Source organism: Heterocephalus glaber, unplaced genomic scaffold, assembly GCF_053883595.1.
Source record: "Heterocephalus glaber isolate CG9 unplaced genomic scaffold, H.glaber_assembly_v1.0 deba00001504, whole genome shotgun sequence".
NCBI classification, from domain to species: domain Eukaryota; kingdom Metazoa; phylum Chordata; class Mammalia; order Rodentia; family Bathyergidae; genus Heterocephalus; species Heterocephalus glaber.
The window spans coordinates 55,200,309-55,224,991 of NW_028258324.1; positions in this window are offsets into that span (position 1 = coordinate 55,200,309).

A 24,683-nucleotide genomic window follows, 5' to 3' on the forward strand; every position below is an offset into this window, starting at 1 on the left:
AATTTGGCCTTCTGAAAGGTAGTACTATCTGAAATTCTACTCTATATTCTTATTCAGTTTTATGACGACCAGAGTAAAATTACAGAAAAGCATAGGTGTACTCCTAAAAAAATGTTGCTACAATTGTTATGTGTTTATCTTGGCTAACATGCAATTCTTCAGTGCACTACTAAGGAATTAGAAGAAAATGTCGATCTGTGAAATCTAGTTGAGACTGTATGAGTGTTTCATTTAGGTAGAAAGAGAAGTTATTCTTTCAAATGATATACCCATTTAATTACGGCCTCCAGATCTGTTCTTTAGCCTAAAGAAATTTAATCTACAAGCCCTTGCAAAGTATATGGCTTATTATCAATATTGTATATCAAGACCATGAAGAAGGCTTCAAAGTCCTCTACACATTTCCATTAACTATTAGCATCACCAGGAAATTCTTTAGTAAAACTAACAATTTCTCTTTACAAATTTCCCTCCCCCACTTCTCTCTTTTTTTCTTCCCTTGGTTACATTCTTCCCCCCACCCCCTTGGTTACATTCTTAATCTTCACTTATCAGCAAAGATGATCCCCAACAACTACATGTTCACAAAATCTCTGTGACTATAGCCACAGGAGTAAATAGCAATATTAAAATCAGACCTCAAAAAGCCAGTTCTATGTGTATCACTTGTCCACTACGGGGCTCACCAATATGGCCCAGATGCTGACCAGAGTGCATAGCACAGCAGTACATTGCCCACCTCAGAATAATGACCACCACACATGTGATTTTCAGCCCCAGTAGATGGGAGTATAATAATTCTTCATATAAAACTACTATGTATTTAAGAACAGAGAAAGGATGCTGAGCAGCTAAAAACAGCAAATGTCCATCACAGGCAACTTAAACAAACACATTAGATTCTTCACCCAGCACAGATTCTGACTAAAGGAAATAGAGTAATGCATGTCACTCAAAAAACAGTTTTAGGCCTCTCCTGAAAATATCAACATGACATGTACAGACAATTTCCAAGTGGAAATATTTGTGGAAAGGGGATAGGGAGTTTTTTTATTTTAAATCTAGTTTACACAATTATTTATTCATCAGATACTGAGGATTTTCTCCAGGATTTTATCTTTTGTCATTTACAAATATTTATTTGGCTTAGCACAGATTCAATTGTCCCTAATCCCTGCTTATTTTGAAGTAAATTTACACCAGGAGCATGTGAAGATAAGAGCTTTCCCTAGCTCTTAGGTTTTTTTGCTACATCATAACATTTAAGAGAATGATTCCTCTTTGCACTATGGAGTAATATTTATTGTCACACATAAATCAACAGGAAGCATTACTCACCATTGCAGCCTTGCCTACCATCTGCAACACCACGGTTACTTCAACACCTAAACATCCATAGGCTACGCTTGACTCAAATCTGTCCAAACTCATCAGCCTCCTCTAGTCAGACTCATCAAATCTTAGCCCTTTTATTTGCTGCATTAAAATTCCAGCAGTCACTATGAGGCAGCTGCAAACCCTGACACTTAGCCCTTCTCATGGTGAGCAAACACAACAGGCCCTCCTTATGCCATCTTTGCGCATGACAGAAGTACCACTTTGGAACAATTAACAGTGTGTGTCTCCAACCAAAAGCAGTCAGCTGCTGTCACTAACATCTACCAATACTGAGAAAAAGGCAGGGAGTTCATACAGGAGACTCATAATATATGTAAAATGTATCCCTTCCTTTCCAACAGTTGTGACAGATGTAGATTTGAGTCCAATGCTACAGCTGTCCTGCAAAATCAGAGCACTCTAAATGCAGCCCAGGGATTTCCCAACAGAAATCCCAGGATCCAGGTCTAGTTAGGTCAGGTGAACCTCTTGTAGCAGACTGGCTTTGTGCTAACACTAATAAAGAGGCTCTCCCTTTTCTATCTCCATGATTCTTTGAAAATGTCATACTATCTGGCTAAATAAATAACCTTTTGAACACTAACAATCCTGAAGTCAGTTTGGCAAACATCCAAGACTGTTTAGAAGATTCTTCTGGGTTCGTATGGGAAGCCACATGTCCAAATCATCCAACATGGAAATCAGTAACTGGCTCGTCTTTTAAGAAGGAAGAATTTTAATAGCTGACCAGAAGCTACCAGAATTTACCACAAAACTCAATTCAGGAAAAAAAAAGTTCATGGAGATCTGGAATACAAGAGCTCTTTAGAGAACATTAGGTAAATCCAGCAATTCACTTTACCTCTAATATCAGTGCAGTTCAAGATCCCTGGGCCCCAGACCTTGGAAAAATTAAAAGCCATCTTCATGCAATCATTACCCTATTTCTACTTGTTTGGGGAAAATCTATAAATTGAACTCAGGGATTTGCAGATATCAAGCAAGCTCGAAGAAGATTTTGTTTCAACAAGAGACTGTAGGCCAGCTTTTATCAAGTGAGACAATCCAAGAAAAGCTGGTAACATTTTGCTCCTTCAGATGACTTGTCTCAGGGAGTGAACTAGCCTTTCAAGTACCCATACCTCTTCCTCCAATCAAAGGCCACCTCCAATGTTGAGACTCCTGAGCTTCTCAGGCCCCATCTGGCTCTGCTAACACTGTATGTTATTGCACCCCGCTATGGAAACACTTATCCGTGCACATTGTAGTTTTGGTTTATTTCTCTGGTATCCTTACAAAATTTCTGAGGGCATGGATTTATTTTATGCATTTCTGTACTGTTTCATTTTTATATTTTAACCCCCTAATCCAGTGATTGCAAACCTTTTGGAGCTTCCAATGATAACAAATACCTCGCTGCAGCACGAATGCCATAGATTCACCACCACTGCCCTAGTCCAATACAATCCTGGCATATAGGAAAGACTAAAAAATTATTATTTAAGTGAATAAGTGAATGGCTGAATTATTAATAAGAAGTAAGCAAACTTAATGGATTCTCTGTATTGTTTCCTGGAGATTGTCCCAAACTACCAAATACCCAAAAAGCCACAATTACAGATCTCTTTGTTTTACTATAGACACTTGTGGTCTGGCAGTAAAATAGCAGATAGCCCAGAATTAAGTGGTCTCTTTCAGTGAATAATTCCCCAACAGAGTAATGTACCTAGATCCATCTATCACCTAAGAAACTAAGAATAGGGCTATAAGAGAATATGAAATGTAAGTTATGAGAGGAGACAGAATCTTAAACTCCAGAATGGAACAATTCCCAAGAAAGATAGGTAGTGAAAATAAGTGACTAAGTACACAGACACTGGAATCATTCAGGCCTGAGTATGACTCCTTGTCCTGCCACTCACTAGCTGAGACATTTTGTGTGAAATACACTTAACTCATACATCAGTTTCTCATCTGGAAAAAATATAGGGAAATATTAAATCACAAGACTAACTGAGATAATATATAAAATGTTTAACAAATGTCTAACACATAATAAGCACTCATGAAATGATATCACTTATTTTCTGATGATTTATGATAAAAGGCAGAGATGATTATTTTTAGGACTGGATAGTAAGAGTTGGAGACAAAGATAGATGGATGGTCATGGTGTGAGCAATGAGATTTTTAAGTGAAGATTCATCTCTCTATAGTGTTTCCTAGGACTGGCCCCAGCCTCAGCACTGCCAAGGGAAATCTGGTCTCTAAGGTCAGGTCCAGGGAGACTAAAGAGCATCCTCGTCAGCAGAGGAGTGGGGTGGGAAATCAAGGAAGTGATTTCAGGGGAAGTTTCTTCAGGGGAGACCACTGAGGATTCATGTATATTTTCCCAAAATTTGCAAGAAAAGATTTAGTCCTTGTACTGAATTTCATCTGGCATCTCAGAAATTCTAGAAACTTTTTTAAAAATAGAACCATAAGAGGCTGAGCAACCAAAGATCTCTCTGAGTTTAGGGGGTCCAGAAACCACTTGAAAATGAGGGGTGCAAGGAGATACAGAGTGGTTATAGTAGGCACCTGAACCAGAGTGTACAACACCAATGCTCACTCAAGAACCTGAGTTTCTCTGTTTTTTCCTAGAAAAGAGTCAAGAAATTGGGCTATAATTAGCTGCGTACTTTATCTAAGCTTACCCACAATTTTCACTCAGGGTTTGCCTGGCATTTATTTAAAGTTCAGATCAAGGACATAAACATGACCTACCAATTTAGGAAATGAAAATATTATCCTTCACTTTCTCTCTCCAGTTTCCAGCAAAATGGAAAGAGTAAGAAAAAAGTTACCCAATAAATGGCAAATGTCTTCTCACTGAAAACATATTTATTCTCCCAAAAAGTAAAGATGGCCAGAGATGACCAGTATTTTCTCCATATGATGGAACACGTCCCATACTTACAAAAAGTACTTAGAAAGTCTGGTGTCGTGGGAAAAGGGCTATCTTCTGCTTCAGAAGTCTACACACACACACACACACACACACACACACACACTGGGATAAATAGCTTATTCAAGTTTCTCACCAGGCAGAGCACATCTGCTTCCTAAATGAGTCATTATGTTGCTGCTCTATATTCTAGACAGTTTAAAGCGGGGGAGAAGGTAAAGAACAGAAGTTTTGGAAACTTTCCCTTCTCATAAATAAATCATTATTGCTTTATATCACAATTAAAATTTAGAACAAGCAAACACTGGTGATCAAAGAAAGGGACCAGGATGACAATGTTCTTCTGCCTAAAAAAAAACTAGTAATATACCCAGACATCAGTATAATTGACTAAAAATTAGTTTAAACAGCAGAAAGTTGAAAAACACAACACAGAAGATGCTTGCCATAATCAGGGACCATTTTTTCCACTACCACTTACCATATGCTTAAAGAAGTGAGAAAACAAATTGTCAACCACAGGAGAACATGGGAGCCCCCTTCTGCCCTGGGTGCTCATACCACTCCTTCAGCCTGTTTGGCTGACTTGTAGCTGTGGCTGCTCTGTGAATGCCACATGCTGTTGACTCATTTATACACATGTGACATTGTCAGGCTTTCCACTTCCCCCCTCCCGAACAAACAAAAATGCCACAAACCATGTAACAAAAGATGTCACAATTTGTCACATACAAGACCTTCTGCAGCATTTTCCAAATGTCAGTGTCATCTTCTGGGTAAATAATGGAAGGAAGTAGATTTTTTAAAAATATTAGCCAAAAATGGTAATGTCCTCTGCATTCCAAGGTGATGAAAGTCAGGGTCCTTTCCTGACTTGACTTACAGCCCTATTTGGGGAATGCTTTCCCCAGATCAGAAAAGGTAGAAGAGAAAAGCCTCAGGAAGATTTGCTGTAGACATTCAGGATGTCTACTGAATAAATGTGAATCACTGGAGCCTGAAACTTTGTTCCATGGAGTTAAGTTACATGCTTAGCACATGGCCAAAAATAATGAAGCGGGAGACCACAAGGCTGACAGGTGATGCAGAAATGAAAAGACTGAGAAAAACAACCTGGAAGTAGCTGAGCCTCTGAGAATCCACCTGCAAAGCAGGCACAGGGTGGAAAAGTGAGATTCAGCGCACGTCCAACCTTTATGTCAAATATGTGTCCAATTATCAGTAAACAAATACAAACTACAGAAAAGAACATTATGCATCACGATTTGGCGTATGCCAGGTTTCTACAATATACATATACATATATAATATGGGGAGAAATACAATACTTTCTCATTTAAAAAAAAGACTTTATGGTGAGAACTTCAATTACTCAATTTGGCTATGGCAACATATTTTAGGAGGCCAGAGTGTTGTGACAGAAAGAGGACTAGACATGGAGTCAAGAGATGTACCCCAGCCTCAGCTCTTCTCCCTTTCTATCTAAGAGAGTGAGTCCCCAACCTCTCACCACATTTCAGTTCTTTCCCTTGCAAAATGATGGTGAAAATTATCTCTTTTTGGCACCCGGAAGGAAGCTCCCCCACTGCCATCCCAGGCTCCTCAGGCATTGAAGCTCAGCCAGTCCCAGCACCTGGAAGGAAGCTCCCGCGCTGCCATCCCAAGCTCCTACGGCACAGAAGGTGAGCTGCATGGGTGCCAGAAGCACCACCCCCCCACCCCCCGTGGAAATGAGAAGACACATAAACAAGCCTCAAAAACAGACTTCTGGATCACCTACAGCAACCCCAAAGGGAAACAAGAAGGAACACTCTGATACTCAACCACCTGGACTCCCTGAACTGGCAAAAAAAGAGGATCTGGGAAAAATGAAATCAGAAATAATTACTCAGATAACAGCAAATATTGTGCTTATGGTGCAAGACATGATTAATAAATCTAGAGAGGACACAGATTAAAAAAATAGAGGATCTGAGGAATATGATGGAATCCCAACATAGGAAACAAATGGAATCCATAAAACAGATACAAACAGATTTCCAAGAGATTAAAAACTCCATCGAAAGTCTGTGCAGCAGAATGAACCAATGTGAGGATAGAATTTTACATATAGAAGATAAGATTGCAATTAGTGAGGAGGAAAAGAAAAATTGCTTTAAAATTGTAAGGGAACACTAGAAATCAATCCAGCAGCTACTAGACAATGCAAAGAAGAATAACATAAGACTGATTGGGGTCAATGAAGAAAGAGGAGAGAGGGCAGATGACATAAAAATACTGTTCACGGAAGTGATGGCAGAAAACTTCCCAAGCAGGGGAAAAGAACTTGACATACAGATAAGTGAGGCATATAGGACTCCAGCTAGCCTTAATCAAAAAAAAAAATCTACACATAGGCATATAATAGGTAGGATTCCAGAAATCCAACAGAAGAATAAAATTCTACAAGCAGTGAGAGAAAAGAAACAAATCACATACAATGGAAAGCCCATCAGAATCACAGCAGACTTCTCAATGCAAACACTCAAGGCAAGAAGAGCTTGGAGTGATGTATTTCAAGCCCTAAAGGAAAACAGCCTCTAACCCAGATTGATGGACCCTGCAAAACTATCTTTCAAAATGGATGGAGAAATAAGATACTTTCGTGATAAAGAACACCTCAGGAACTTCATGAATACCAAACTGGCACTCCAAAAAATTTTAGACAATACCCTAGGAAAAGACAATGAGGATCACAACCCCAGGAAACCCAGCAGAATGAATCCATTGGGCATGATAAATTAAATGCAAAGGGGGAGAATCCAACAAAGAGAAAAAGTCATGACAAGGCTTTTAAAACTTTTGATTTCATCTCCCTAATGAGTGTATAATTCAATCTTATTATTGTACTGATTAGTATTTTTCTGATTCTAGAGTTGCACACCATTCCTTGTGCTATACTGGCTATTTATCATCTTCTTATGTCTACATTTTAATTCGGTTGTCTATTAATGAGCTCTAAGAATTCTTTATATATTCTGGTCATAGGTCATATGCATTGTAAATATAACCTGTTTAAGGACTACTTTTCATTTTAATGATGTCATTTAAAGTTCTAAATTTTGATGGAATCTCATTTATCAATTTTTTTTCTTTTATACATCATGTTTTTTGTATCCTAGGTAGTTCTTGCCTACCCTGAATTCATAAATATTTTCCCTTATAATTTCTTCTTAAAGTTTTATACTTTTAGGCTTTCTTATTTAGGTTCATAGATCCCTTCAAATTATTTTCATGTATGGAAAAAAAGGGTTGAGGTTAATTTTTTATATACGGATACCAGGTGTTCTAGTGCCGTTTGCTGAAGACACTATCTCTTCCTCGGCTCTTGAATCGAGTTTATACTCTATAAAATGCTAATGTTAAATAATCTTTCAAAACTCCGTGGACCATATATGTGTGGTTCTATTTCTAGATTCTCTGTTTTATTCCAATGATCTGTATGTCTTTCCTTACACCAACACTGCCTTGATTACTGTAGCTTTAGAAGAAGTCTTAAAATTGGGTGCTAAACGTCTTCCAACACTGTTTCTGTTTTTGTTTTTGTTTTTGGCTTTTCTGGGTCCTTTGTACTCCTACATAACTTTTAAATTTCAATATCCAATTCTTCATTTATAGCAAGTATACACAGACCTGAATTTTTATATATACCTTGTGTTTTCTAATCCTGCTAAATTCAAGTACAAGTTCTAGGGGCTTCTAGAGATTTCTTAGTATTTTCTCTGTAGATGATGATTTCATCTACATAAAAAGATTTTGCTTCTGCCGGGCCAATCCTATCCTAGTTGTGTCATTTTATTGCCAGACTATTTTGGTGGGGGCTAGGTTTCAAAGTTCAATGGACAGATAAAGAGTATGCATATCTGCCCTTGTTCCCCACCTTAGGGAGAAAGCATTGTATCTTCTCCATTCATATAAGGTGTTCTCACTGGAAGTATGGAGTACATGCCTTTAATCTGTTGAGAAGGTTCTGTTCTACTTCTAGTCTCCTGATAGCTTTTACCATGAACAGCTGTACAATTTGGTCCAATACTTTTTCTCCAACTACTGACAGGATCATATGGCTTTTTCCTTTCCTCTGTTTAAATGATGACTTTTGGGGCTGGATCTTCCAGTGCTGAACCAACACTACCATCCCTATAACAAAACCACTTTCTACATCCTGCCAGATCTGACTTCTAGTAGTTTGTTTTGTTAAACAATTTTCTATCTATGTTCATACTTTTTTCTTCTATTATCTTTATCCAGTTTTAGGGTTAGCACAATGTTGAGTTCCTAAAATGAGGGGAGAAGTGTTCCTTTTTTTTTCTGCTTTAATTGTTTGGTATAATTTATCAGTTAAAATGTTTATGAGCCTGCTGTTGTCATATAGGTAGGTTTTCAAGCTAGGAATATACTTTCTTTAATAGATGCTATTCAAATTTTATATTTCCTCCAGAGTTAGTTTCATTAATTTGTCTTCTAAGTTACTTCTTAGAAGTTGTCAAATTTATTTCAAACCCGATTTTTGTAATATGCTTTCTATATCCTTTTAAATTCTGTAAAATCTGTGGTAATGTCTCCTAGATCTTAATATTGTAATTTTAAAATGTATAACTGATATTGTGTAACAGGAAGAAAAGGTCTAAAAGAGCAGGGGAATTGTGAGGGGTAGGGGAAGGGAAAAAAGGGAAAGGAAAAAATATGAGAAGAGGAAAAAAATGGAAACAAAGTCTTTGCAAATAGGGAAGGGTGGAGGGGGTGAAGGGAGGGCCAGGGAAGGGGAAAAAAAATAAGGACCAAAAGACTCATGTAATGGTACAAGATCCCAATGATAAATGTAACTGTATTGTATACCTAAAATGTACCAATAAAGTTAATGGGGAAAAAAAAAAGAAAATTATCTCTTTTCTCTATTCCTTAGATGATTGTTAAGAAGATCGACTGAGATAGTGTGGGGGGAAATATTTTATGTACAGTCATTTTTTTCCTTTTGTCAAGAAGTCCATCCATACCATGGCTTTAAGATCTACAGTTATTTTCTAATGTTCCCAAATTTGTATATCCAGTTGTGGCCTGTTTCCTAAATTTCTGAGCTCTTGTGTTTATCTGCCTCCGGACACCTCTGCCTGGGTGGGCTTTGGGTAATTATATCACCAGTTGAAGTTTCTCTTTCTAAACCCACACAAACACTCATACCCACATATGCCCCTATCCTCCAAATCCTCATGTCAGTCAGTCACTACTCATCACTCAGATGCTTAGATTCACCCCATTCCCCTGCTGCCCTTCCTTCACTCGTACCCCTAACTATACCAAGCCACCAAGATACTTTGATCCTATGCCCCACGCACTTCTTTCCTCTCTGTCCACACTGTTATTCTTCTAGTCTCTCAAGTCTCATAAATTAGCCTTACTTCCTGAAGTCAATGAATTCTCTCTTACCCCAATGGACTCCTTACATTATCACCAGAATTAACTGCTATAAAGTGATATTTGGTCATAGCACACCTCAATAGAATCAGACAGTGATTTCCTATTGCCTTTGTGACAAAGCTCAAAAGACTTAGCTTGACCTACAAGAACTTCATGTATTCTGTCCAGATTGAATTTCTGGTCTCACCCCTCTGACCACTATGCCCAGTCCTAGAGCACTCTGTTCTAGTCACATTGGTCTATTTTCTCAAACTCATCAGACATTCTCAATCTTTTGCCATGCACTGCCCACACTTTCCCTAGCCTGCCACCTAACACATGCTCTTTTCCCTTACCTAGAGGTGAGAGCATGGACCTGGAGAGATGCCTTAGTTCAAGACTAGTTTCTACTCTGGTGTGCAACCCATCTTGGCTTTTGTTCATTCAAAACTTTGGGTCCATCTAGAAGCAGATTGAGACAATGACCCAGGTGCCAGCAGCTTATTTAGGAGGTTCAGAAAATACCAGTCGGCAAGTAAGGAAGTGAGAAAGGAAAAGAAATCACTCCCTAATAAGAATGTTAGCAAATCAGCTACCTCTGTGGATGGCTGACATTGTGTCTCACAGGTAACCTCTGAGCAAGTGAAGAACTCTTGGGGATTGAGGGTGCAGATCTATAGTAGAGCATTAACAAGGCCCTGAGTTTAATTCCCAGAACCAAAATGACATGTGGTGCTCTGCCACTAAGCCACATTTCCAAGCACTTTTTTTTTGAGACAAAGTGTCATTAAGTTATCTGGGCTGGCCTCAATCTTGAGGTCCTCCTGCTCAGCCTCCCAACTAGCTGGGAGAATAGGTAGCTGAGTATACCTAGCAGAGAACTCCTCTTATCTCTGAATGGCAAAGGTTTTTTGTTCAAGTACTGAGTAATCCTAGTTCTATGAGGTCACTCAACATATGAAAAAGTACCATATATATAGTTACTATCTAGGAATGATCTTTCTCCTCATTGTTCTTTTTTTTTTTTTTTTTTTTTTTTTTTGCTGTTTGTTTTTCCAGAACCAGGGATTGAACTCAGGACCTTGCTCTTGCCAGGCAGGCACTGGCACCGCTAAGCTTAACCTCCAGCCCAAAAGCTGCTCCAAGCTCAGGAACCTCATCTCTTTTTTTTTTGGTATCAGGGATCAAACTCAGGCCCTTGCACTTAGGAGGCAGGCACAGTGCCACTGAGCTAAATCCCCAGCCCTGTTCACTTTCACTAAATCACATGGCTGTAAATATAGTCCACTCACATTATACAAAATTTAAAATAATCTATTGGAAAGATATGTCTTCTCAAAACTTGGGCTGGAGATGTAGCTCAATGGTAGAGTACTTGCCTAGCATACACAAGGCCCTGGCTTTGATCTCAGCACCCTTGAAAAATTTATTTATATATAACCTTTCACGCACTGATATATAAAATTTCCCAAGGACTTATTAAATTAAAGAAGTAAGGGGAAAGCCAGGGTATTTAACAGTCAGGCTCTTTCCTCAACCACCTCCATCATGGCCCAATGGATTTGCCAACAAAGTGGCTGTGCGGGGGCGGGGGGGTGGTAGTGATGGAGGTTACATGTGGGCTCAGCAACAGATAACCTGATTCTCCAAGGCTAATCTGGCTACCACCACTGATAAATGCCCAATCTTCCAGCAACAGAGACCAACACTGAGACCCCAAAATGACAACATTCCCTAGGGTATTCAGCCAGCTACCTAGTGGATGTTGATTATATTGAACTTCTTATGGTGGATGGGCAATACTTTGTTCTCACTGGGATTGAGACATACTGTGGATATGGATCTGCCGCCCCTTTGTGCAATGCTTCTGCTAAAGCCACCATCCATGGACTTACAGGATCCATTATCCACTTGAACTCCATGCAGCATTGTTTCTAATCAAGAAACTCAATTCACAGCAAATGAAGTATGGCAGTAGACCCTTGCTCATGAAATTCACTGGTTTTACCATGTTCTACACCATTCTGAAGGAGCTAGCTTAACAGAACAGTTCAATGACCTTTTGAAGACTCTGTGATAGCACCAGCAATGTGGCAATACCTCGAAAGGCTGAGGTTATCTTCTCCAGGAGCTGTATATGCTCAGCATCAGTGTCCATGATATGATGCTGTTCTCTGATAATCAGAACCCACAGGTCCAGGTATCAAGGGGTGAAAACAAGAATGGCACTACTCAATATTAGTTCCAATCATTCAGTAGCATAGTGTTTGGTTCTCATTCCCATGATCTCCCATCCCCAGATGACCTCAGCTCTATTGATCCCAAGGTCTTAGTTTTAAAAGGGCGAGACACAATAACTACATCATTGAACTGGGAGTTAAGATTACTAACCAGTCACTTACTTCTCATGGCTCTAAATCAATAGCCAAAATGAGAGTTACCATCTTGGCTGGAGATATTGATCCTGATTACCAAAGAGAAATTTAGTTGCTACTACGCAGGGGATTCAGACAGGAGATGCCTTGGGTTGTCTCCTAATAATATTATGGCCTTTTGATTAAAATTAACAGATCACTACAATAATTTAATTCAGGCAAAAATGCTAATGGTCCACTCAGGAATAAATGTTTGGTGACTCCATCAAGCCAAGAGCCATGATGGGCTGAGATGCTTGATTAGAGAAAAGAGAAGTGGAAGTTAGTAGCTATAAAACTGATCACATGACCACATGATCAGTTGCAGAAATGAGGACTGAAGTGGTTATGAGTACTTCTTATTTTGTCATGAATAGGTTTATGTGTATTTTAAGCAATATATTTGTTTTCTCCCCTCTGTTATCCTATCATCTAACGTAAAAGCATTAGTAATAATTTTATATCACATTACTTAAGTTATAAGATATCAAGTATCAGGGCCGGGGATTTAGCTCAGTGTTTTCACCACCTGCTGCGCAAGCGCAAGGACCCAAGTTCGATCCCCGGTACCAAAAAAAAAAAAGATATCAAGTATCAGAATAAAAGTCACCCAGGACGTTGCATCCTCTTCTAGGAAAGGGATAGCATGATTTCACTGTAAGGAGGGTAGCTTTTTCACATTAAGGAGAAGTATGACTTTGTTATTGTCCTTTTTGGTGGTTGAATATTGTTTAAGAAGATGAGTGTGAGTTCCAAGTGGACAAAAAGTGGATCCCAAAGGAAAGATTTGTGTCAGCTTGGCTAAGAGATTAGCCAGTTTATCTGTTATCAAACACTAAGCTGTGTTCCTGTGGAAGTACTTTGTAAAAGTGATCATCATCTATAGTCAGCTGACCTTCAAGGGAGATTCCCATAGGTACCTGGGTGGACCTCATTCTAACAGCACAATAGCCTTATGGGCAGAACTGAGGTTTCACTGAAGAAATTCTGCCTTTGTAAAATGCATAAGAAATACATATTGTTTTTTGACTTCCAGGGAGTTTAGGGGCTAGAAGATAAGAGACAAAGAAACACTCTCATTATATATCCTATAGTAACTTGCAATTTTAAACTATTTGAGTGTATTACATATTCAAAAAGCTTTGTTTTCTATTTTAAAGAGATATATAATTCTTCAAAGGCATTTGACTCTAATCCTTACTGATTTTCTCTCACCTTTTCTATAAATTAGGTTTTTAGCTATAATTACTTAGATTGGCAAAAAAAAAAAGGTCACTTGAAATGCACATCTTTCAAAATATGACTCCTTAGAAACTACTGATGTCATAAAAAGCTCAATAAACAACAGAATTTTTAAAAACTTCAGAATTGTTCAAAAGAGTCTGTTCTTACCAGACCCTCAGGCTACAAGTAATATGAGGGAATTTATGAAAATAAGCATTTAAAAGAGGAATTTTCTAGTTGCTTCAGTGGTATGTATAAAAATATTGTTGAAATTTCATTTGAAAGGGACAAAACATAAAAAACAGGTAAGCACTCAATTGCATCCCAACAGGAAGCCAAATTACAACATGTTACAGAGTCATCATTCACATTTAGCATTTCCTGGGATTTTGGAGTATAACTTGAAGCCATGTAACTTTATGATGATACATTAACCATGGCCAATTTCTACAGTGTAAAACAGCAGGTGTTGTTCTAAAAAAAAAAAAATACACAATTTCCATATCAGACGCCATTTCCAACTGGGATCTTTACTATGATAGATTAAACTGGAGAGAACTAACTCTCAATCAATAAAATGAAAGGGAGAAAAAGCCAACCACACAAATGCTACAGCAGAGACTGGGAAACCACCCATCACAACTGTGATGCTGGAAGGCAGGCTGGGTTTATCCGCTGCCTTCTTGCTTACTTTGGCATCAAATTCATTGTAAGCAAAAATGTTATGTCAGTGAAGGACAGGATAGAAAATAAAGAACTGAATAAACTAGTTTCTGGTCCTTTCAAAAACAATTTTAAAAAGCCCCATGAGGGCCAGGGATTTAGCTTAGTGGTTCCACTGCCTGCCTCACAAGTGCAAGTTCCCAAGTTTGATCCCCCATACCAAAAAAAAAAAGCCCCAAGTAATAAGCACAGAAAAGTTATTTTGAAAAAACAAAATTGCTTAGAGAATTCACTTTTGTCAAAGGTCCTTGAGAACACATGGTCTATGGAAAATCATGACAAAAGCATCCAGCTATCAGGCCTCTGTTCGCTCAGCTGGGTTTGCTAGCACTAATGGTGATCAAATACAAACACTTCACCAAAAATATAAAATCAGAATGTGTTCTGTTCAGAGCCCAGTAGAAATTAGGTAAGATTTTCTTAAGCAAGGGATAACAGCAAGAAGTTGTACAGGAAAATATTGACAGATTCAACTGCATCAAAATATTGACAGACTATAGCCATTATGGAAAACAGAATGGAAGTTGTGCAAAAACTTAAAAATAGAACGAGGTATTATATGATCCAGCAATTCTACTTTTGAATATATATTCAAAGGAACTGAAATCTATAGTGTGAGGAGCCACCCACACTCCCTTGCTCATTTCAGCCACCACTATTCACGAAAGTTAAGAAATGAAAACCTACGTGTCCACCAACTGATGAATGGATAAAGAAAATGTGGTGTATATATATGCAATGGAATGCAATATGCAGGCATAAAAGAACAAAATTCTGTCATTTGCAGTAATGTGGATGAAGCTGTTAATCATTATGTAAAGTGAAATAAGACAGGTATGAACAGACAAATTCGGCATCATCTCCTTTAGATGCAGAATATGAAAACTCTATCTCATGGAAGGTCAGAGTACAATGGTGGTAACCAGAAGCCAGGGAAAGTGCATAGGGCAGCATGGGGGTTATCAATAGATACCAAGTTACAATTAGGTAAGTAGGAGCAGGAAGCCCTGCACAGTAGGGTAGCTAAACATAACAACAATGTACTGTATTGTTCGAAAACCTAAAAGAAAAGATTTTAAAAGTTCTCACCACAGGGGAATGATGTTTGAGGAGATAAGTATGTTTAACTTAATTTAAACATTATACAATGCATACATGTACCAAGCATACATATGTGGCACCACATTAATATGCACAACTTTGTTTTTGTGTACCAATTAAAAATCAAAATTAAAACACTGACAGGTTCAAAAGCATCCATAACACAAAACAAATATAAAATTGATAATAAAGTGAAAAACACTCATATAATAAACAAATTAGCCATCTGTCTAATAGGCAAAGAGTTCCTGAAAAGCTATAAGAAAAAGACAGCAATTGAGAATCACTAATGTATAGGCACAGGATAGTCATAGAAAAGGCAACAAAATAGCCAATAAATGCTTGAATAGATGTTCAATAACATTAGTAATCAAGAAAAAGTAAATTAAAACATCAATATCATTCCTCCTCCTGTCAGGGTACATCTTGGGGTTGGCAAAAGTGAGGAAAAGTAACTATGTTTTTCTGTTTGTGCAAGTATGAATTGGTATAGCCTTTATGGAGAGTAACTTCTGAGTACTACAAAATTTTAAAATGTGAATTCTATTTCACACAACACTTCCACTTCTAAGGATGTCACTTAGAGATATAATTATACTTAGATTATATTATAAATGATTATCATTGTAATAGTGTAATTCATAGTAAAAAAATGAAAAATCAAAGTATATCACTAAGGAAAATGACTCAGTGTTTTCCAAATACACCTGCCTTAGGGAAAAAAATTGAAATAGGTCTACATGTAAAAATATAAAAAATGTTAGCATAAAATATTTAAAATTTATGATATATATAAATGGATCAATGCACAAAATTATCTTATGTGAATTATAAAAACATGGAGGAAAGTCTGAAATTAATAGATACTAATTAATAGTAGTTTCTTCTGAAGAGAACAGAATGGACGAGCAGAGCTGCCCCCATCCCAGAGGCAGTGAACCTTCCGCGCCACCCTACCACCACCCTCAGTGCCGAGCAGGTGAGCCACATGGGCGCCAGCAGCACACATCCTTCCCCCACCCCACCCCCACGTTGAAATGAGAAAACACCTAAACAAGTCTCAAAACCAGACTTCCAGACCACCTAAAGCAACCCCAAAGGGAAACAAGATGGAACACTCTGATACTCAACCACCTGGACTCCCTGAACTGGCAACAAAAGAGGATCTGGGGAAAATGAAATCAGAAATAATTTCTCAGATAACAGCAGAGATTGTGCCCATAGTGCAAGACATGATTAATAAATCTAGAGAGGACACAGATAAAAAAAAATAGAGGAGCTGAAGAACATGATGGAATCCCAACATAGGAAACAAATGGAATCCATAAAACAGATGCAAACAGATTTCCAGGAGATTAAAAACTCCATTGAAAGTTTATGCAGCAGAATGAGCCAATGTGAGGACAGAATTTCAGATACAGAAGAAAAGATTGCAATTAATGACCAGGAAAAGAAAAATTTCTTTAAAATAGTAAGGGACCATGAGAAATCAATCCAGCAGCTGATAGACAATGCAAAGAAGAATAACATAAGACTGATTGGAGTCACTGAAGAAACAGGAGAGAGCGAAGATGACATAAAAAAACTGTTCACAGAAGTGATGGCAGAAAACTTCCCAAGCAGGGGAAAAGAACTTGACATACAGATAATTGAGTCATATAGGACTCCAATGAGCCTTGATCAAAAAAAAATCTACACATAGATTTATAATTGTTAAGATTCCAGAAGTCCAACAGAAGAACATAATTCTACAAGCAGTTAGAGAAAAGAAACAAATCACATACAAAGGAAAGCCCATCAGAATCACAGCAGACTTCTCAACACAAACCCTCAAGGAAAGAAGAGCTTAGAGTGATGTATTTCAAGCTCTAAAGGAAAACAGCCTCCAACCCAAATTGATGTAACCTGCAAAATTATCATTCAAAATTATTGGAGAAATAAGATACTCTCATAACAAAGAGCACCTTACAAACTTCATGAATACCAAACCAGCACTCCAAAACATTTTAAACAATATCCTAGGAAAAGACAATGAGGATCACAGCACCAGGAAGCCCAGCAGAATGAATCCATTGGACACGACGAGAAATAAAATGCAAAGAAGGAGAATCCAACAAAAAGAAAAAGTCATGACAATGATAAGTCAATATGTATGAGTTATAACCATCAATGTTAATGGTCTCAATTCACTAATCAAAAGAAATAGACTGGCCAAATGGGTCAGGAAGCAAGATCCAACAATATGCTGCATACAAGAAACACACTTAATTCAAAAAGAAACTCATAGGCTGAAAGTTAAAGGGTGGAAAACAATACTCCATGGGACAGGAACCCGATAAAAAGCAGGAGTAGCTATCCTCTTTGCAGATCAAGTGGATTTCAAACCAACACTGATTAAGAGAGACAAAGAATAAGAATAAAGGGAACAGAATGGGGGAACAGAAAATGAAGGAGAAGCTTTCATTTTAACACTTTCTGTTTCTGTTTTTCTGTGCTATATCAATCTTTTTTTTATGTGCTATAGTAGACTGAATGATGCTACCAAATATATGTATTCTGTGACATACATGTGTCAATTTGGCTAGACTATACTACCCAGTTTTCTTAACTAATTTTATTGGTACACTTTAGGTATACAATATAATGACATTCATCGTTGAAAATTTGCACCTTTACATAATCTCTCTTGGTTCTTATTTTTTCCTCCTTCCCTGCTCTCCCTTCATCCCCTCCATCCCTCCCTATTTACAAAGACTTTGTTTCCATTTTTTCATTTTCTCATATTAATTCCATTCCCTTCTTTCCTTTCCCCTACACCTCCCACTTCTCCTTCCCCTTTGCCCCTTTTATTCCTATTTCACATTATCTAGTATACCTTTTAGGCCTTATTTACACTTTCAGTTTCTCACATTAGAGAAACTATTCGTGTACTACCCAGTTTTTAAATGAACCGTTAATCTAGGTGTTGCAAAGGTATTTTGTTGGTATAGTTAACTTCTACAGTCAGTTGGCTTTAAATTAACTGTCCTCAGTAATGTGAATGGGCCTCATCCAATCAACTGAGAGCCTTAATATCAGTTTCCCAAACTAGAAAAGATTCTGTGTTAAAACTGCAGTATCAAATCAGGCATAGTGGTGTACATCGTAATCCAGCTATTGTGGAGGCTGAGGCAGGACGATCACAAGATCAAAACCAGCCTAGACAACTTAGCAAGGTCTTGTCTCAAAATTTTAAAAAAGAATAGGGATATAGCTCAGCATTACAGTTCTTGCCTAGCATGCATGAAGCCCTAAGTTCAATCCCCAGTACAAAAAGAAAACCACAGCAACAGCATCAAGTCCACCCTGAGTTTGTGAATTTGTCAGCCCCACAATAACATGAACCAATAGAGAAAGACAGTCCAGGAGATAGAGACAGAAAATATGCCCTAATGATTGAATTTTTCTGACAGACCCTGATTGACACAAGCAAATTATCTTGAAATGAGAAGATCATCCCATTTTCCTGGATGGGACCTAAGTACCATCACAATTCTTCTTACAAGAAGCCAGAGCCAGGTGTGGTACATACCTGGAATTCCAGCACTCAGGAAGGCTGAGGCAAGAAGACCATAAGGTCAAGCCCAGCCTGGGCAACTAACCAATTTAGTAAGACCCAGTCTCAAAATTTAAAAATTTAAAAAGGAATGAGGGTGTAGCTCAGAAAGCCCTGGGTTCAATCCCCAGTACCATGAAAAAAGAAAGGGCAAGATGTGGAGGAAGAGAGTGGGGCGGGGAGAAGACAATGTGAACACAGAGCAGAGATTGGAGCCACGTGGCCCAGCTTGGTGATGCTCCAGCTACCAGAAGCTGGAAGAGGCAAAGAGAGTTTCTCCTAAAGCCTCTGTGGGAGTATGGCCCAACTGATACTTTGACTCTGGCTCAAAGAGTATGATTTTGGACCTCTACCTCCAAAACTTTTAGAGAATACATTTCTGGTGTTTTAAGAACAAGTTTGGGGTAATTTGCAACAATGGCTACAGGAATCTAATTACATGCACACATAAACATGGTGCATATAATCAAAACATGGTAAATGTTTAAATTTTAGAAACATTATTATAAAAGACACATTGCCATTATTCCCACTCAAAATACTCTCCCTTACTTCTAACATGCTTATCCTCTCATCCTTGCCACTCCATCCTTGAGCCAGTTCTGCAAGTCTTTTCTTGAGCATCTTTAGTTGTGTTCTCTTGGTTGCCTTGATGTCCTGAATTGATTCAAAACTTTTACCTTTCATGGTAATTTTGACTTTGAGGAAGAGCCAGAATCCACACTGTGCCAGTCCAGTGAATATGGTAGATGAGAACACACCGTAATGTTTTTTACAAGTCTGCCATTCTAGTAGATGGCACTTAGCAGCAGCATTCACCACATTTTTGATCACAGCTCGTAATGACCCTCACAAAAGAGTTCTTCCAGAACTGCTTGAAAAAGTGGCAAAAATGATTAGATAAGTGTGTTTGAAACAAGGGGAATCTTTTGAGAGGGATTAATATGCCTTTTATTGTAGTAATTTTTTTTAAATTTTGACAATATATATTTAGATCACAACTCATATTCATATAACCATTGTATAAAAACTTCTCTTATGACTAAAGAAGTAATTCTGGACTCATAAAAAGAATAGGTTTTTACTGTGATAAAAACAGCATGATACTGGCAAAGAAACAGACTTGAGGACCAGTGGAACAGATTAGAAGATGTAGAAACAACGCCAGACACACTCAGCCATCTCATCTTTGATAAAGGAGCCAAACACCCTCACTGGAGGAAAGATAGCCTCTTTAATAAATGGTGCTGGAAAAATTGGGCTTCAACTTGCCAAAGATTAAAACTAGACCTGTATCTCTCACCATGCACTAAACTAAAATCAAAATGGATTAAAGATCTAAATATTAAAATAGAAACTCTGAACCAGTTGGAACAGAGGTTAGGTAGAACCCTTGAAGACATTGGTGTAGGAAAAGATTTTATGAACAAAACCTCAGTTGCCCGTGAACTAGCACAAACAATCAACAAACGGGATCTCTTCTTATGAAAAGGCTTCTGCACAGCAAGAGAAACCACCAGCAGTGTGAAGAGACAACCCACAGTGTGGGAAAAAATCTTCACCTGCTCTTCCTCAGACAAAGGTCTACTATCTTGAATCTATAAAGAACTTAAAAAGATCAGACCTCCCAAATTGAAAGACCCAATCCAAAAATGGGCATGTGAAATGAACAGACATTTCTCAGACAAAGAAGTAGAAATAGCATATAAATACATGAAAAAATGTTCAACACCACTGGTCATTCGAGAGATGCAAATGAAAACAACTCTGAGATTTCACTTCACTCCAGAAAGAATGGCTGCTATCATGAAATCAACCAATAACAAATGCTGGTGGGGCTGTGGGGAAAGAGGAACCCTGCTCCACTGCTGGTGGCAGTGTAGACTGGTGCAACCACTGTGGAAATCAGTATGGAGATACCTCAAAGAACTAGGACTAGAAGTCCCATTTGACCCTGCTATTCCACTGCTGGGGATCTTCCCCAAAGAATTAAAAGAATCATACCACAGTGATATATGTGCACCCATGTTCATAGCAGCGCAGTTTGTAATAGCTAAAACTTGGAAACAGCCCAAATGCCCATCAACTGGAGACTGGATAAAGAAAATGTGGTTTTTTTATAAAATGGAGTACTACTCAGCCATAAAAAATGAGAAATTAGAGACATTTATAGCTAAGTGGATGCACATTGAGGCAATACTCTTAAGTGAAATAAATAGGACACACATGTGTAAATACCGAATAGTTTCTCTGGTGTGAGAAACTGAAAGTGTAAATAAGGACTAAATGTATAATAGGTAATGTGAAATAGGAAGAAAGGGGCAAAGGGGAAGGAAGTGGGAAGGCTAGGGTAAAGGATAGAAGGGAATGGGATTAATATGAGAAAATGGAAAAATAGGAACAAAATCTTTGTAAATAGGGAGGAATGGAGGGGTTGAAGGGAGGGCTGGGCAAGGGTGAAAAATAAGAACCAAGAGAGACTATGTAAAGGTGCAAATTTCCAATGATGAATGTCATTATATTGTATACCTAAAATGTACCAATGATTAGAATGAATAATCGATAATGTAAAATAGGAAGAAAAGGTCCAAAGGGGTAGGGGTAGTGGGAGGGGCAGGGGAAAGGAAAGAAGGGAAAGGACAAATCATGAGAAATGGAAAAAATGGAAATAAAGTCTTTGTAAATAGGGAAGGGTGGAGGGCATGAAGGGAAGGCTAGGAATGGGGAAAAAATAAGAACCAAGATGCAATTTGTAAAGGTACAATTCCCAATGAGAAATGTAATTGTGTTGTATACCTACAATGTACCAATAAAATAATTTAATACAAAAAGAAAAAAAGAATAGCTTTTTCTGGATTCAGAGAGCCTTGAGCATTAATTCATTCTCCTTTACCAACTACAAGTACATGGCTTTAAGCAAATCACTCAAACACTGAGTCTCCATGTCTTCATCCATAAAATGGAACAATCATAACTCCTGTGGCAGGCAACACAATGGCCCCCAAAGATACCCATGTTTCAATCCCCAGAGCCTATTAATATGTCATTTTACATGCCCATGGGGACTTTCCAGACCTGTTTAAGGATGCTGAAGTAGGAAGATAGATTATCCTGGGTTATCCTAGTGGGAGCAGTGCTAATCACCTGGGCCTCTACAGGAAAGCAGGAAGGGCAGAGTCAGAGAAGATGTAACAAGAGAAGCAGGGTTCATAAGAACAGAGGTTTGAAGGTGCCATGATGCTAGCTTTAAAGGTAGAAGAAGGGAGGTGGAGATGTCGCTCAGTGGTAGAGCACTTGCCTAGCTTGTAGGAGGCCTTGGCTTTGATCTCCAGCACTAAAGAAAAAAAGAGTGGAAGAAGTGACCATGAGCCAGGGATCATAAGTACTTCTAAAAGGCAGAGGAAACAAAGTGGGGTTTTTTTCCTACAACCTCCAGAATTAACATAGCTTTTACCAATACCTTCATGTTTCACTGGCCCGTTTTAGACTTCTGACCTCCAAAACTGTAAAATGTAAACTTGCATTGTTTTAGGCCACTAAATGTGTGCTAATTTGTTACAAAAGTGATAATAAACTAAAATATTTACCCATTTTATATATTATGAGGATTAAAAGTATTCTTTTAATTTTAGCAATATTTATTCTTAGAAGACTGTTTTTTAAGTAATTTTGAGCCAGAATGCTTATATCCAATCATGCAGATTTTCAAAAAGCCTTAACTATGGGTTCATTTTTGTGTATCCAGTTCTCCAGATGTGGAAGCGATTTACCTCCCATATATCCCAATAGGATTAGATAAATTTTAAAATTATTTTACTTCACTCCCTGACTTTTTGACCTTGGAGTCTATATTCAAGGAGGGCATTTGCTCAAGAAAACCAAATGAAGTCTGTGCATTCCTTAGTTTTTATCAGACCCAGAACTTCTTTGAGTTTTTTTGTGGGGGGGCCAGGGTTGGTACCAGGGATTGAACTCGGGTCCTTGCACTTGCAGAGCAGGCGGCAGAACCACTGAGCTAAATCCCTAGCCTTATTTCTTTCTGTAATTAAGTTTTACCAAGTTTTCTTTGAGAAATTATCTTACTTTTGTTCAAAAGGCAAGGTCTCTCAAACTCTATGCAAATTAATATGAAATCTAGGAAGATGCAATTAAATATTCATTGTGACCACTACCTTGGCTCATTTCCCTTTTTTCCTTCATATTTGGCATTAATTGTGCTCTCCCATGCCCTCCAGCACCCCTCTTCTCTGGATTCTCTCTTGGACCTTGTTCTAAGTCCCAGAGCTAGGGACAGCCCGCCCTGCTACCTTCTGTGCACCTTTTCACTGCCCAGGAAGGCTTGCCAATGTTACCCTCTCCGCTGAGCAGTTGAATGCACACTCCACTGTAAAATCAGCCTAATATCAGCCTGACCACAGAGCTGAGCTGTTTGTCTTAACTTGTGCTTGCTTTCGTTAACTTTCCATAGTAGGTGCCATGACAATTGACCCAATCTTTTGCCTTTACTAAGCCCTTAAACACCCATCCCCCTTCTCTCCACAAGTAAATTTATCTCTGAGTTTTTACCCTGAAGATTATGGTAATCTAGCAAGTATCTGTCCTGAAAAGGTTTGCATGGCCTAGAACCTCCTCTAGTTACCATTCTGTCCTCCCTCTCTTTCACACTTCAAGTTACTTCCCTTTCTTGTTGCACTAGTATTTTCATGGACACTTACTATTTCAATTAGCCTATAAAGATTCTTTTTCTTTTTTTTCTTTCTCTTTTTTTTTTTTTTTTTTTTTTTTTTGGTACCAGGGATAGAACTCGGGTCTTTGCACTTGTGGGACAGGCTTCAAACCACTGAGCTAAATCCCCGGCTATAAAGATTCTTAAATTCTTTCTACAGTCACTTCTTCCTCTTCTAAAATATCTAAATTAGAATTGAAATGTAATAAATTTACTGCCTGTACTTCTTTTTCACTAACAGTTATTGCATGTTTCTTGTGAATCCAGGACTGTGTTCAGTGTTTATATGCATTCTGACATTTAGTCCTCCTGAAGTAGGTGCTGCCATTAGCTCAACTGTATGAATACAGAAACTGTACTGGAAAATCTAAGAAATTCATCAGAACAGAGTTGGCATGTAGCAGAATGTGGATTTAAACCCAGGCTAGCTAACTAACAAGGCCCATGCAAACCACCTAGCTGTGCTGTCTCTTCCGCTGTCTTTTCCCACCTTAACCTCTCATGGTCTGACCTGCTGTGCCTACTCTGCTAAAACTGCACCTTGATGGCCATTCATAAATTCTTCATTCCAAAATCCAGTTGCTTTTCCCAGGATCTCATTGAAAGGGTCATTTGACCTTCCCCTGACTTTAGGGATACTGCTCTGCACAATTTCCTCCCTCTTCTCTGATTCCCCTAATTCTGCTTCTTCTGGTTCCCCTTCCTGCTCAGGTTGGTTTTTTATTTTCTTCTTTCTTCTTTATACTCTCCCCTTTTGCTGCAAGACATTCCCAATGATCCAATTTATAGCCCTATTTATAGAACTTCTCTTATTCTAATAAGCATGGAATCTCTCCCAGGACATGGCCATGGTGTGCCAGCTACCACCTGGTAAAGGGCATTCACTAAACATACTGTGACATCTTTGAAGGTCCTGAGATGAGGCACACAGAACATAGGCTCCGGGAAGGCTGCTCTTACATTTTCAATCTAGCAAGGCATCATCTAAACAGCCCTCCTCCTTATTTGTAAAGGAAAAGTAAGACCATCAACCACATCAGCAGTATATGGGAAGTTTGCAGGATGATATATAAATAGCACATATGCAAATCACAAAGGAATATGGTGAGAATCAATAATAGGTGTTCAAACAACAGTACCAAC